The following is a 14,704-nucleotide window of genomic DNA, read 5'->3' on the forward strand; positions in this document are numbered from 1 at the left end:
AATACATTATGCCATTTCCTAAAAGGTTTCACGAATGCTTCTAGTGCACCAGGAAGTGAATAATTCTCTTTATCCTGACCAAAAAAAGTCTCAGTTCCTCATTAACCTTTTCACAGGATGTAATCTCCTGCAGTTCTGCAGAAGAGATGTTGCCTAGCTGGGGTGTTCTTGCTTCCTGTTATTTCATAGCCCTACGGGGAAATAAACAGGGTTTCGAAGAAAAAGAAAGGAAGTGAAAATGGCAAGGGAACAACAGAAGCATCTCTATTATTTTTCTACACCAGGTTATCTTTAGATTGCTGTGCCATTGCCTCAGGTTTAAAGAAACCCAAGAAGAACTCAAGCAATTCACACACAGTCCCAACTGCTGCATGAGTTTGTATCTGAATCAGAGGGCATTTAAAGCCCATTATAGGCAGAGTATGATCACACATACTCCATATCATCCATATCATTTTTGCAGCAACATGAGAGGGACCATGAGCCCACAAATGTACCCAGAGCAGGAGGACAGCGAGGTGACCTCACTGCAGTGTCACAGAGCCCCAGGAAGGGCCAGCTGAACCACACCACAAGGCAGAGCTGCACAGAGGAACTCCCTCCTCCCCACAGATCCTTCACCTTCTCAGCACTTCAGGACCCCTGAGAAGAGCTCAGGCCTGTCAAGTCCTCCTGTTCAGCCCATGGTCTGCACATAAACCAGGTAGATGCATGATTCAGTTACTTGTGTTCTCCTCAGTCTGTCCTCTTCCACAAATGCACCTCCACCACCGACTGAGATCCCCTTACTCAGCTGCAAGGGGGTCTCAGCTCATCTTCAGGACCTCTCCTGCCCTCCCAGGGACATTTTACCATAAATCTACCACACCTCTGAGCCCCAGGAGACATAACCATGCCTGGCAGAGATGGCCTTCCCATTCCACTACTCATCCTCAGCTAGTCACTCACTCCCTGCAGCTCACAGTCACTTGGCTTCCTCCCTGCAGCATCCAAAGCAGTTTCCTAAGTCAGTCTGGGAATTTTCTGCAGGAAGAAGTCACTCCTGGCTGACACACGAGCAGAGGTTGATCTGTGTGCTCTTTCCCAAGCCGATTGCTGGCTGTAAACAGCTGTATGAAAGGAGGGAGGTGACAGAGGCCAGGCAGCCTGACCCTCATCTGAGCTGTACAACCAGACAATTAGCCAGAGTGTGTCACACATCTCTAATCTGCACACAAAGGTATTTTACCTAATAACTTCCTGCGTGAAGCAAATGGACCAAATAATTGAAGCACCATGAGCAACCTTACTATTGATGCAATTTTTTCACTTTTATTTTTTTCACACACTCATCAAATATTAGTAAAAGGTGTTCTAGCAATAAAAAAAAAAAAAAAACAACAAACTTTCAAAAGGTAAGTGGGCATGCTGTTTCCAAAAAGTGCTTTTCCTTTGTAAACCAGAGTGCTTGGAGGATGCTCATGGACACCCAGGGCAGGCTGAGGGGACATGCAGCAACCTGAGCAAGGAGCTGGTGAGTAAATCACAGCAGATTCCAACCCAAACACTTCAAGCTGTATTTTTTTACGAATGTAACTCATTCTTCCTCTCTCTAGCTCCACTATTCCAGTCTCTTACAGCAGGACATTACCTTATCTTATAAATACATGTTTACCATCCACAGTCAAAGTAGCAGTGAATAATGTTTGATTTTCTCTCTAGCCAATGGGCGTCTGCTGCCTAGGAAGGGATCAATGAAGTGATAAAGCTAAATCAGAGTCATATTGTATATTATGAGAAGAGTCACATAGTAAAGCTGGGTTCTGAGGTTTCCAATTTGAGCTATTTACTTGATTGTATATCTTTCTTGATCTTGAAAGGACTCCCCAAAAGCCTAAATCTCACCATACTGTTCACTTTCTTGGCATCCTATGGCATTGTGTGGTTTTTGCATAAATAAAAACATAAAACCTTGGTAAAAGATTAGAGATTATGTCCTGCAAAAACGCACAGAGTGTGTGGAGCCAAACTCCAGAAACAATGACAGTATTTTTCAAAATGGAACTCCGGAGGGTTTTGTTGACTAAGCACACACATATAAAACTGAATATTTTTTAGTGTGTTTTGAATACTTAAAATATATTAAAATTAAAAAAAAAAAAAAAAAAAGAAAACAGGACAGAAGCAACAAAACACCTCATCCTTTGCATACGATTTTAATGAAACCAGTATCTCATCCTGGTTGTTTTCTTATGTTGTTTTTGAAAAATTGAAATAATTCCTGCTAACAGGCACAACTAACTGAAAATTAACTGTTCAAGCTCAAATGTTTTCTAAGTGTGCCAAGAACAGACCATAAAATGGAAAAAAAAGAAAGAGCACTAATTACTTTATTTGTCTCCTAAAACTAAACTAACAAGTAAAAGCCTTTAAAGAACACCGGTCAGAAATAGTGATATCAAAGGGAAATACTGCTGATAATCCTGGATTCATTTGCAATGATTTATTTCATATTTTATTGCACAATTTATAAAAGAGAATTGCAGCAATCGGAGCCCTTGCACTGCTACAAGAGATTAAAAGATTTTCTTATCAGACAGCTCAGAATTGTGATGATTCACACCTTCATTATTTCTTGAAACACTCCAGCTTCCTCCAGAAGGTACAGCAAAGGTTTTGCATGACTACATCCCTTAAACTAAACAGTGCTCATGTCATTTTCCCACGGTGCTCAGAACAAGCTAGGGGTGAAAGAATAACCCTTTTAAGCCAGTTAAACAACCGTCATTATTTTAAAATAAATGAAGAGGAGCCGAGTTATTTATGACTCTGTGCTCATGTTTTATGCATGCCTTACCTCGGAGACATTTGATAGCCCCCCACAACAACTTTGTGGGCTCTGATCTTCAACAAGTGTTGGCCAAGGTCACATTGGCCCATTCACACCGAGAAAGGCGAGATTCGGGGACGCGGTAAAGTAACACGACAAATGGGAAGACACTGGAAAATTATTTTTGTTGCCAGGGTTTCCACACAAGCATAAAACCTGGGTCAGGGAGAACCCTTTCAGTCAAAAGTGAGTGCCAGTAGTTCTCACCGCCAGGTTAAATCAAGGATACGCCCAGCCTTGCCGTGCAGGGAGGACAGCCAGAAAAATGAGCAACTTGCAAGGAATTTCTTGAAATCAGCAAAGAGGAGCCATCATACCCACAGAGAGTTCTGTGGGATTCCCCAGCCAACCATTAGCACAGACCAGATTGCCCTTCAGGGTCTGCAAAACAGAGGGAAACTCAGACCCAGAGAGTAAGCCCCTGAAATTGTGAGGGGTGGTCCAGGGAAGACCTTTCTGTTTTGCTAACAGGTTTCTGAAGAACAAGAGACCTGAGCAGCAGAGCTTGAGAACCAGCTGTATTCAAATGTCTTGTTCTTCACAACTGCTCCACAGCATCCTCATGTGAAATTATATTTTGTTTCTGTAACAGGTAGCTATTTCTCCAGATGTGGCTTTTACCCGGAACATCAGTCTTGCTTTGGTAAAACCAGGGGAGGACACCCATTACCTTGCAAAGAGTGATGAGGGGCTGTGGTACAAGTCCTGACTTAAGGACTGTGTGTTTTAACCCCACATTGCCCCATTATTAACCTCAAATATGACCCCAAGGAAGTCAAGAAGCATCTCTTTTCTTTTGTGATCTCTCCCACTTAACAATACTGAGAAGAATTTAGCTGGATAGTGGCAGTCACACTGGAGATGTCCAGCCTGATGCCCAGACTCAGGGCTGACATGCTTTCTCCTGCACATAAGTCCTGCAGCAAGAAGGGTGAAAGGTCTCCCTACACCCTACAACACACATCATCTGTTCAGAAGGCTGCAGTTCTGTTTTGAACACAAAATGTGCCCAATTACACATAAATTTGTGTCCACTGGTATTTCTGTTGTAATCTCATTGATTAGTGTGGCTTATGGAGACTTGGAATGAAGCAAAGCAAAAACACATCTCTGTATCACCTTCTACCCTGAGAACCCCCAAAAAAGTGACTTCAGTAACTTTCCAAACTCCATTTCAGTGACTTCCAAAACTCCATTTAAAGTTTCTTTTTAACTGTGAGTTTCATGGGTGAGATGTTTAATAGAATGTGACCCCCATAGCTCATTTAGCTTTGTAGACAGTGTATTGTGCTTGAGTCTCTCATCCATTCATGCACTTGTATTACCTCATAAAGGTATTTTTTAGAAATAAAACATGAATAGGGAGATTTTTTTCCCTCAACTTTAGTGATTAGCTGGAGATTAGAATTCAATTGAACAGTTTAGTTAAATATGGGTTTGTGTGTGTTGATATGGCTCCCCATTGTCACTGCAGGTATGAGAGGTTTGGCAGTTTCCCAGCTTGGCTCTCCAGTGGGGGTTCATAACAGTGCAAAAAGAAGTATCCCACCTTTAAGTAAAATAAAATTAAATGCTTCTCAGAAAATGCTTATTGAAATCTTGCCAGTTTTAAGAGAGAGACATTTGCATGAAACTTATTGTTTGTTCCAAAGCTTCCCTTTTTTTTCTTTTTTTTTTTTTTTTTTTTTTGACAGAAATGTCTGTTTTTACTTGATTATATATATGCATATATAGTTGGGGTTTGTTCCTCCTTCAAGCTAGCTCTGAGGAAACAATATTAGAAGAAGAAATAATTAGGGAAGCCAACAGTCAGCTGCTTGCTCTGAAGAATATTGGGCAGATGACAAACCCACTACAACATTTGGCACACTATTTATGGGCAGGAAATTTTAACAGAGAAATGAGAAATGACACTCTGCAAATCATGCTGAAGTTCTATGAAAGTTTTTTCCTGCTGAAGGAAAACTGAAGGACCGTAATGACAGACAGACAAAAATGAACTTCTGTGCTTTCTCCTTGTCATGATAGTAATTCATAGTTTTCTTAGTGTGAGATATCTCTTTTTCTGAGCAGTGACAACATTTATAAATGGTACTCTAAATGAGAAAGATCTTTGGAATAATCTGTTCCAGGTTAGGCTATCATTACCAATAAAATACTTCTGATTTGCACAAAACATGTAATTTGAGAGGTTTTTTCCCCCTGCTGATGTAACTCCTTTGCTCTTTTAATTCTCAAAACCACAAAAAATGCTCTCAGAAATATTCCCAGCTGCTCAGGTCATGCTCAGCTGTGCTGATACCAGTTTACAGAGAACACATTTAGCACATTAAGTCTTGATTACATGGCAAAATTGGAGAGCCAAACAAACATCTACTCATGCATTAGAGAACTGCAGAGCTACAGTAAGTCCTGAGGCACAACAGTGGAAGTTCCAATTGCTAAATATATAAAGTAGAGGCAAAAACCCCCAAATTTCCCTCTGTGTCCCCCAGAGAGCAACCAGCACTTGGTGCAGACGGGTGGTGCAGTGACTGCAACTGAGGGATGGCACTGTGACATTTCTCCATCCTCTGCCACAGCTTTGCTGTGCCCCTGGAAGTCTGACCTTGAGCTCAGGAAAGCAGGAGCAGAAAAGACATCTCCATTTCATTAATCTCAGGCCAGACTCTGGAGGCATGTGATGAAGGAAATGCAGATGCACCTACAGAGCTCTGCAGCACAGCCAAAAATAGGGATCACAGCTGGGGTTATGTTACAAACTCTGCACCAAGAGACCCTTCCTGCCACCATCCAAGCCATGGCAAGGAGGAGCAGTGATGCACATTCAGCTCTGTGTGCCACCAGAAACCTGACTTCACACTCTCATCTCCTCTCTGACCTGACTAACCTAGCAAGTGACAGCCTTGTTATAAATATCCAAGAATCATGAGGTGGTCACTTTCCCACTGTCACAGCTAATTAACTTCTAGGAATAACTATGGGAACTATTTCATTTCACCATCCCAAACATGGGCCTGGAGTGAGTGTGTGCATCTGACTGAATTGGTTCAGAAAAAAACACCCTTCTGTTAAACATCAGGGCAGGTATAAAATACTGTGGGTATGTGCCACATATTCAAGCCTCTGCAATTTGCTAGAAGCAGCACCAAGATTTACAGCACAATTTTCAATCACTTCCATCACCATTTTCAATCTCTTGCATAGGGTGGTACTTGTGGGCAGAGGAGATATCAAAGAGTTCATCTGTGTAAAAGCCTCAAAAAGTGACTGTGTTCCTTAAAAAAAAAAAAGTGTCTATAAACTGTCGTTTCAGTTTAGAAAAATCCAGTCATAACCTCATAATTAGGAACAGCTAAATTGCTTACTCTTTAGTCAATGGCACAAGGAGAAATTTATTTTGTTTAATAAACTGCTCTTAATGATTACTGTTTGTTTGCTTCCTAAAGCTCAGAGTAATCACGTACTGCAAGTGGAGAATGCTGGTGAGGATGTTTGTCTCCCGAGCTTAAATGACAAGAAAATCTCTTCAGTTTTCCAGTTTGAGGGAAGCTTTTCTCCATAGCCCCTCACCATTGATCTGAGAGCCTCCTGCCAGCTCCTGGTCAAAAAGGGGGACCTTGACTTATGGGTGTGGAGGGCTGCCAAGAACATGAAACCAGCACCTATATCTTGGGGACACCAGAAAGCTGTAAACTGGCTGGATACAGAGCAGCAATTGTTTCATAATAATTGTCTACCATACCTGCATCCTGTTCCTGTTCCAGGAGTTTACAATGGATCAGTGTACCCAAAGTGTTTGTACCCAGATGAACCTGGGGCAACCCAGTTCAAAAGATTTTTTTTTCCTTTTTTTTTCCCTTCATCTGGAATGGCCAAAAAAAAAAAAAAAAAAAAAAAAAAAAAAAAAAAAAAAAAGGAATTGGTTCTCCCTTCAAAGAGGGTTTACAAAAAGCAACTATCTCTTTGCCGTTCAGCTGATGTGCTGGAGCACAGAAAGGACAGCACAGGTATGAGTGGCAGGAAGGAGGGAGGCCACATCATTCATGATTTCCCTTTTGCAGAAGATTTTGGAGCTGCAGGGTGGCTTTCCAGAGAGCTTTCCAGGAACTGCCAGCTGGAATGCCAATGCAGAGAAGCCATGCTTTGCACAGAGACATATGTGCTCTCACACACATGCATAAAGCCTCTGAACTCACTGCAGGAAAGGTTTCACCCCAACAGCAAGATAAGTAAGGTGTGGAAATTACCTTAATGTAAAATCCATGTGAAGATCAGCCCCTTCGATTTTACCACGGTAGCACGGTGATCCCACTCACAGCTGGGACAAATGCTTTTGCTTCCACTTCACTATCTGGTGGCAAAAGCTATTTTAAATTCATAGACAGAAAAAAATGACAGAGCTGAGAGGCTGAAGTTAGAGAGAGCCAAGAGTAGGAAGTGCTGCACATTGTATCCTAGAAACAGCTTTCTGTTCCTCGGTCCTTTTCAGTTATTCATTGGAGAAGGGAGGTTGGAAGAAGTGGTGCAGCTAAAGTAGATATCAGCTGAATTTTTGCCAAGCGGTCATTAATCCCTAAAATTTCAATCTTATTTTCATTAAAATTTAACAGCAGCGACATGCCCCAAGACATGCCTAGAGAAAAACAGCTGAGTTTGAGCTTCAGGAACGTGTTTATGTGTACATGGGTGGGAAAAAACAATAGCTGAATGGAACAGCTTGAGACAATCCCTCACCTACACTACAAAAACATGTGATTACATGTGCTGTTTATCTGTAGTTTACACCAAGAAAACACATATGTGAAAGACTGAACACATTATGATTCAGGAAGCATCTCTTCACCCAGATGAAGATGAGGATGGTTTCCTCCAAAGAAAAAAGAATGGATTGTTTTCTTCTTTGTAAAAGAGAATCTCATCATGATTTAATGGTCCTATGAGAAAGAGTGCTTTGCCTTTGAGAGTCAAACAAAGCTGAGTGAAAATCCAGAAGATTTAAAAGTAACCTTGAAATGATATGCAGATGCTGGTTAAGATGTAGACATGCCTGAAAAAATATCCAGCCCCTCCTTATAAATCCTCTACCTTCTAAAACATATATCAAGCTTGAAATGCAGCAAAATTTCTGCATATCTTTAGTGAAATCTAAAGTGACAAGGAATTCACCTGTTTTCTCTCCCCTTTGGAAGCAAGTCAAAATTGCTTTAGTGAGAGCAGCTAGCATGTTTGCAAGTTTATATCATATGCAGTGGGGAGCCAGTGATTAAAAAGGCAACATTCTTTTGGGGTTTAGCTTTATCCAAGGCTGAACCTTCAAATAGAGATTTCAGTATGTAGGAGGGGAGGAAAATCTAATTGAGGCAAAGGAGAAGACTGTAGCTTGCAAAATTCAGAGCTATTCCATCAAAGATAACTAGATCATCTTTTTCATAGCAGGAATTAGAAGTGACAGATGGTCTTGCTGCTGAACCAAAGGTGTAGAAGTCCTGAGAGTCAATCTGTATTTCTGGCTCTGAAACAGATTTCCTGTGCAAGATAGAGGGAAAAAAAAGCAGCATTTCAGTAATGGCCAGTTTCTGCAGACTTCATCTGAAACAGCTATAAACCCTGATTTTTAGAAGAGTGGTCTGCAAGCTCCAGTTTACTTTCAGTGGGAGGGACAATGAAAAGGCACTGTGGAAAAGACAGTTTCTTTCTCACAGATTGGATTAAAAAAAAAAAAAAAAAGCTGAAAATTTAAAAATGCAAAAGCGGTGCCAAATCTTGAAAACTCTGACCAACAGTGTTTCTGTGTGGTGGGTTTACATCTGTGAAATAGAGACATTTATCCCCTTTTAAAATTCCTGTGCATCCACAGGAAAATATGACCTCAGACAAGAGAAACAGCAGAGGTAACACCAATGACAATACTTAGAGGTAAGGCACCTTTTACATTTTCAATTACATAAGCCTGCCTTCAATTAAACCTATCAACTTTGTTCACATGAACTGAAATTGCCTATTATGGTGCTGAATTGCATTAAGCATTGAATTTGAATTTTATTCCTGTATGCAGATATATTTTTAGTTGGCTTATGCTTTTCACTCGTTTCTGAAAATGGCAAATTGACTTCACATTTTCACTAACATTAAAATAAATACCACCATAAAACTAGAACTCTCCAGCAACCCCGTGCTTTTGACCAGAAATTAAAGTTTAGCAAAAACGTGGATGAAAACAGTGCTGATATTTGCAGCCTCTGTGAAAATCTGCTCAGGTTGTGCTGTACAAGACTCAGAGGTCCCAAAATACTCACACACAGTCACAGCTGATGGGGTTGAGCAGGACATCCCTGCCCTGACAACTTCCAACACGCTGAGGATGCTGCAGCACCAAGCAGAGGAGGTGAAAGTGGTTTCTGAGGCACTCTGGCTGCTCCCATCCTGGTGCTTCAGGGGGAGGAGGAGGAGGAGAGCTCCAGCTGACATGGAAAAGGAGTTGGGAGAGGACAAGGCAGCGAGGGGATGGGGGGAGCAGCTCAAACTGCAGAGCAGAGGAACGGAAACTTCCAATGAGGACAAAAGGTCTGTAGAGAGAAGGCAGCAACCGGCACAAGAAAGGTGCAAAATGAGTCAGCTGAGGAAAGATGGCACTGGGAAGAAAGTAAAAAACTAAACAGGAACCTGCACTTCTCTGTCATCATCATGAATCACAAAAAAAAACCTCATGGGCTTCTCCATCAAGTTTCCAAATAACCTCCTGGCTGATCAGCCTGTTACCCTAATTGGTAAAGATCTCTTCTTGGCATCTAAATTCTAAAACTGTTAAGGGAGCACAAAGGGATAAATTTAGCTGCAGATGATGGATTGTGTTTTATCATTTTGTTGCATTTTAAAATTGAGCATTTTTTTTGGGAAAAGATAAGGTTGTGAAATCAAGTTCTTTAAAAATTTAGTCTATGCTAGGATTAGAGGTTCTTGTGCAGATTTAATCTGACATATCAAATGTGTATTTTGACACTGGCTTCATTCTTTAGGTATCTGAAAGTTACATGATCCCACATTATCATTTATACTGAATTTTTTTTTCCTAGTTCATATGTTTTTTCTGTATTTTCCAGTGTGATGACTTTGCACAAATGGCATGTGAAATTCCTAAGGCTTATTTGGTGAAAATTAGCTTCTACTGCTGGATTCTTTCTCTTCCACCTTCAAAAAACTTCCATGCACCTTCATATGTTTGCTGAATTCCAAAGCAAAAATAAAAACCCAGAGCAAAATGTCCCTTATTTATTTTTTCAGCAATTAAAAAAATCTTTCTATCTGTGCAATTATTTGGAAACAATGCTCTTTGTAAAATAAGTCAAAAATTACACGATAAATGAATGGAAAATAGAAGTAGTCTTCTGCCTCCTCATGACACTTTGCTGTATTGTCAGAAAGTAGTTGAGCATTTGCTGCCCTCAAGTGGTGTCCTATTTTTTCTTCCTACGGGCACTTAAAATGATGCTTCATCTCTTTAATAGCTTAAGTTCAAATCTGGGGTTTTTTGAAAGAAAATTGAAAGCTTGGAGCTAACAGAACTCAGCTTTGATTCACAAAACATGTGGTTTAAAATGTATAAATTATTTTCCTCTTTAAATGTTAGAGAAATCTTTGGCCTTATTTTAGATATGCTTCATCTCTGCTCTACTGCATTGTAGAAAAGGATGCTGACATACACAACCATCCTAAGTGTGGATTCCAAAAGACCTAAATGTTGTTGATTTTGTGGTTTTGAGTTTTGGACTATGCAAGATAAACTGAAAAATACAGTCTGAGAAAAATGTTATTGCTTAAAAGGGCAATTGTAATGGGGAAAATTGAGTTTGTCATATCTTTATTGAAGATCATATCAAAGTACTGACAATGGGCTAAAAATGAGTCAGGGAAAATGGGACTCTTATTACACTTCAGAAGTGGATTAAAACTGACTCAGGAGCTAATTCAGCGGCAGCTCAGACAGCTGGGTCAGATTCTAGCTCAGCTGAAATGAGCAATAGGAATTGTGTCTTCACACTGCATTACAAGAGAAAATACACTCTTTCCAAATATACTCCAAACAGAAACCTTCTGTAACAACCCACATGCCTTGCTGCAATCTTCACCTACATTTCCAAACCAGCACCAATTCCTATTGACTGTGGAGTGTTCAAGAGCTCCCTGGGCTGGAGTTTGTTTTATTCACCCCCTGAGGCCAGGAGCACCAAGGAAGTGCAGAGCTGCCCTGTTCATCCATCAGGCTATTAACCTGCGCCATCAGAGCATCCAGGGCCCGTGTGTGCCAGGGTCCAGGGTGGTGTTTCAGACAGGCACAAAGCAAGCAGATGGTGCCTCAAGGAAAATACACACTCTTAGTTACAAGGAAATGCAACAATCAAACATAATGAAAAAACTGGGGAATAGGACTGGGACAAAAGAAGTGAGGAGAGCAAGTTCCACATGGTTCCCCATGTCTTTATGCAATAAAAAACATCTGCATATTAACATGAAATAACAGCTCTGGATGCATTTATATTTTCCTCCCTCTCCAATTTTGTTCTAATGTCCCTGATTGATATGTTGCAATCCCATTGTGAAACCAGTAATTTTCTGAAATGTCTGAAAAATAGCAGGTGGGCATGACACGAAAAGGCTAAACACCATCATTTGGAACAGATTCCAAAGGAGATGTATACTGCACATACTACAGAGAAAAAAAGGAAGGGAAAGGGAAAAGGGATGGTAAAAAAAGCAGACTTTTCAATTTCCTTCTAAGATCATACATACCCTTAACTAGGAAAGCTGCATCCTCTTGGACTGCCACCTGGACAACACTTGCTCCTGCCCCTCAGGAGCCCGGCTGGTGCCAAGGCAATGCCAGGGAGGTGTCTTTGCCTTTTTGGGAACCAACAGGAGCTGCAGAGCCTGACACAACCAGCACAGCACACTGAGCAAAACGTTTCATTAATGTGGGACTGCTGCTGGTGCTGCGAACTGAGAGCCTCAGCTGCCCCCTAACCCGACTTACCCCTCAAAGCCCAGAGTTCACCCTGCTGGTTGGGCTTGCCTGCTTTTTGTAGAGCTCTCTTTCCTCTCAGTTTGTAAAACCATGCCATCTTTTGCACTTTTTGCTTAATCCATGGAGGAGCACACGTCCAGCCTCAGAACACACTTGTCTTCACAGCTGACAAAGTCAATTACACTTTGGGTTTGTTCGGCAATTTTAGTAACTGCCTCTCTTCCATTCCTTCAAATGGACCATAATGAAGCCTAAGCTTTGGTTTACACCAGGAAGAGAAGCTACAGAGATCTATTTCCCTGCATCCTGTCTGGATACCATTTCCCAAAGAAAAGCCCACCATGATATGTGATGGGAAAACTTTGGGGAATTTCATGAAGCAACCAAGTGGGAAAGCTGGAGGTTTTAATGCCTATAATTCCAGTCATTTTGTGAAAACATCCAAGCATTTATTCTAAATAAAAGTAAATACCTACTCTAGACTTAAAAATACTCCATCTTTAAACTCCAATACTTTATGTTCCTATGACAGATTTTAAGATTATATGACTTGCCAAGTAACATAGACCTTGTCTTCATCACACCACACCTGGTTTTCTGTACTAGCAGATGTCATGCAAATATCAAAACATATGTATCAGGAGGAGAATCTAAAATGCCACCAGTAGAAAGATCAGCATAGTTGAGTTCATGAGCTGGAAACAAGAAAATCTATCTCCAGAGCTACTTTCTTGCAAAAAAGCCCTCACAATATGTAAGGACAGTGCTCGCAGAGATGTCTGTATCACCCTACTCTATCTGAACTTAAAAAAAGAAATCTGCATTTAATGAGAGGAGTAATCATAGAGTGGTTTGTTTTGCTCTAGTTACTTGGAAGGTATTTCTAAGTGAAATACAGCATGTCTAATTGAGGATGAAGGAGAAAATGGGGATTTCCTTCTGCTGTTAACAATGTTAAGCACAGGACAAGAAACAGAAGACATAGGGAAAACTTGACCTTCTACAGAGGAACATTTCTTCTCCTAAATCCTCCAGTTCCTAATTCAGGCATTGTCAATGCTGTAACCCTGAAATTCTTCACACTGCATTGCCTGGCACTCACTGCTTGTAGTCCTGCTTCTGGTTTTGCCATCCCCCACCATTAATTCATTCCTGTGTTGTTTCAACCCTTTTTCTGCTTTAGCAAGGAAGCTACAGAAAACAGTAAGGAAGGAGACTCACTCAATTTTTTCCTGCTATATTGTAAAACTGAAAAGCCCTAAATGGAACAGTTTGATGGAAGAAGCCAAGAAACCACCCTGTGTGAGCTTAGATGGAGATGAGCAGAACCTGCAGCATCTCTGCAAATAATGTCCCTGGCAAGGAGTGAATATAGCTTCAGAGACTCTGGCTCTTTTGCTATTCCCTAATAAATATATGAGAAGCACAGCACCAATGGTCCGCCAGGCAGAACATACAGAACAGAATTTATGATTGAACAGGCAAACAAAGCAGCATTTACATTTCTGAGTCTACAAATCTGGTCGAGCACTGGAGCAAGAGTAACAACAGTGAAGCCCATAAACAAAGCTATTCACAGGGAGCAGGGCAGAGAAAACAAAGGTGGAAATTTTGCTGTGTTGTTGGGAAGAAAGGACATAGAAGATACACACTCTTGCCAGGAGTTAACACGAGGCCAGCCATGAACTGTTGTGACTCTTGTGGCAGAATAGAGGCCTTGGACTAGAAATTAAACAGCAAAATATATTATGGACCCAAGAACTCACACATCAACACATAACTTGGAGTTGTTAAAAGTTCCTTAATTAAAGGCACATTTGTGGCTCACTTACTCCAGCCAACAGGAGAGGTTCTGGTTTGTAAAGCAGACAGGCGAGATCCAACCCAGGAAAAGACATGCAGAGATAAACTTGCAAGAAAAAAAATCATCCTCTGAGCACAGACCCTTGCACACATCAAGGTGAAGGACCAGCAGCTGCCTCAGAGTGGAGGTGCTGTACAAAGCACCACTGCACAAGGCAACACAAAAAGCAAGGTGTAAAATCCAGTGCTGCCCACGAGCAACAGGGACAGGGAGCCTAAATATCCTCCTCTGGTCAGAAAAGACAGAGTAAACCTCCGTGCTGGAAAGGATAGGGAAATTTAAAAGCATGTGACTGGGGCAGAGTAAGGTCCGTGTTCTCAACACTGTGCCCAAATATCAGGCAAACAGCAGGAAAGAAAAGTCCAGAGCACCACAAAAAGCAGAAAGGTATTTAAGGTGGACAGTCCTACTTTATACCTTGTCTTCTACTAAATATAATTTTAAGTCTTACTGTTTAATTTTGGAACACAACAGTGGTTCTGGATAAGACACTGAATCAGGTCTATGGTTTAATTTCTTATCTTTTCTATTGTCTTGCAACATGATGTTGGCAGATTATTTTCTTTGCATCACTACTTCACCTCCTAAATTTGGCTATTCTTGAATACTTAGATAAGAGAAATTTCTTGTCTCGGAAAAACTTCCATAAGTTCTTGCAATGCCTGGTATAATGTGACCTTAACCCTAACTTATACCTCAAGGTGCTACTAAATTTGAAAATGGTCCCTTACACATTTTACAATGCCTGAATATATCCACTGCTGCAGAGGAAGATTCACATTAATGCAGAAAAAGTAGGTAATTTTACCAAAAAAACATTATTTGTAAACCAGGCAGAACCAGCCAGCTGATGGGAGAGAACACCCCAGTATGGGGACTACCACGACTACACCCTGCAGGATTGGTTTCATGGTGTGTGGACACAAATTCAGTCCCTGAATCCACACCA

The 14,704-nt window shown here is 41.0% G+C and overlaps 2 long non-coding RNA genes across 8 annotated transcripts in view; one reads left to right on the plus strand and one right to left on the minus strand.

Annotated features, from left to right (window-relative positions):
• Nucleotides 1-8,032, minus strand: part of LOC115496981 (uncharacterized) — a 90,067-nt gene extending 82,035 nt beyond the window's left edge. For all 7 annotated transcript variants that reach the window (XR_012058186.1, XR_012058184.1, XR_012058187.1 and 4 more), the window contains exon 1: nt 7,120-8,032. This is a non-coding gene — a long non-coding RNA (uncharacterized lncRNA). The remainder of the gene's footprint in view (nt 1-7,119) is intronic.
• Nucleotides 8,033-9,410: 1,378 nt separating this feature from the next.
• LOC140685033 (uncharacterized) lies at nt 9,411-10,140 on the plus strand. The gene is made up of 2 exons (XR_012058196.1): nt 9,411-9,639; nt 9,973-10,140. It is a non-coding gene; the product is annotated as an uncharacterized lncRNA (long non-coding RNA).
• Nucleotides 10,141-14,704: the final 4,564 nt, after the last annotated feature.

The sequence above is a fragment of the Taeniopygia guttata genome, chromosome 1, assembly GCF_048771995.1.
Source record: "Taeniopygia guttata chromosome 1, bTaeGut7.mat, whole genome shotgun sequence".
Lineage (NCBI taxonomy): Eukaryota > Metazoa > Chordata > Aves > Passeriformes > Estrildidae > Taeniopygia > Taeniopygia guttata.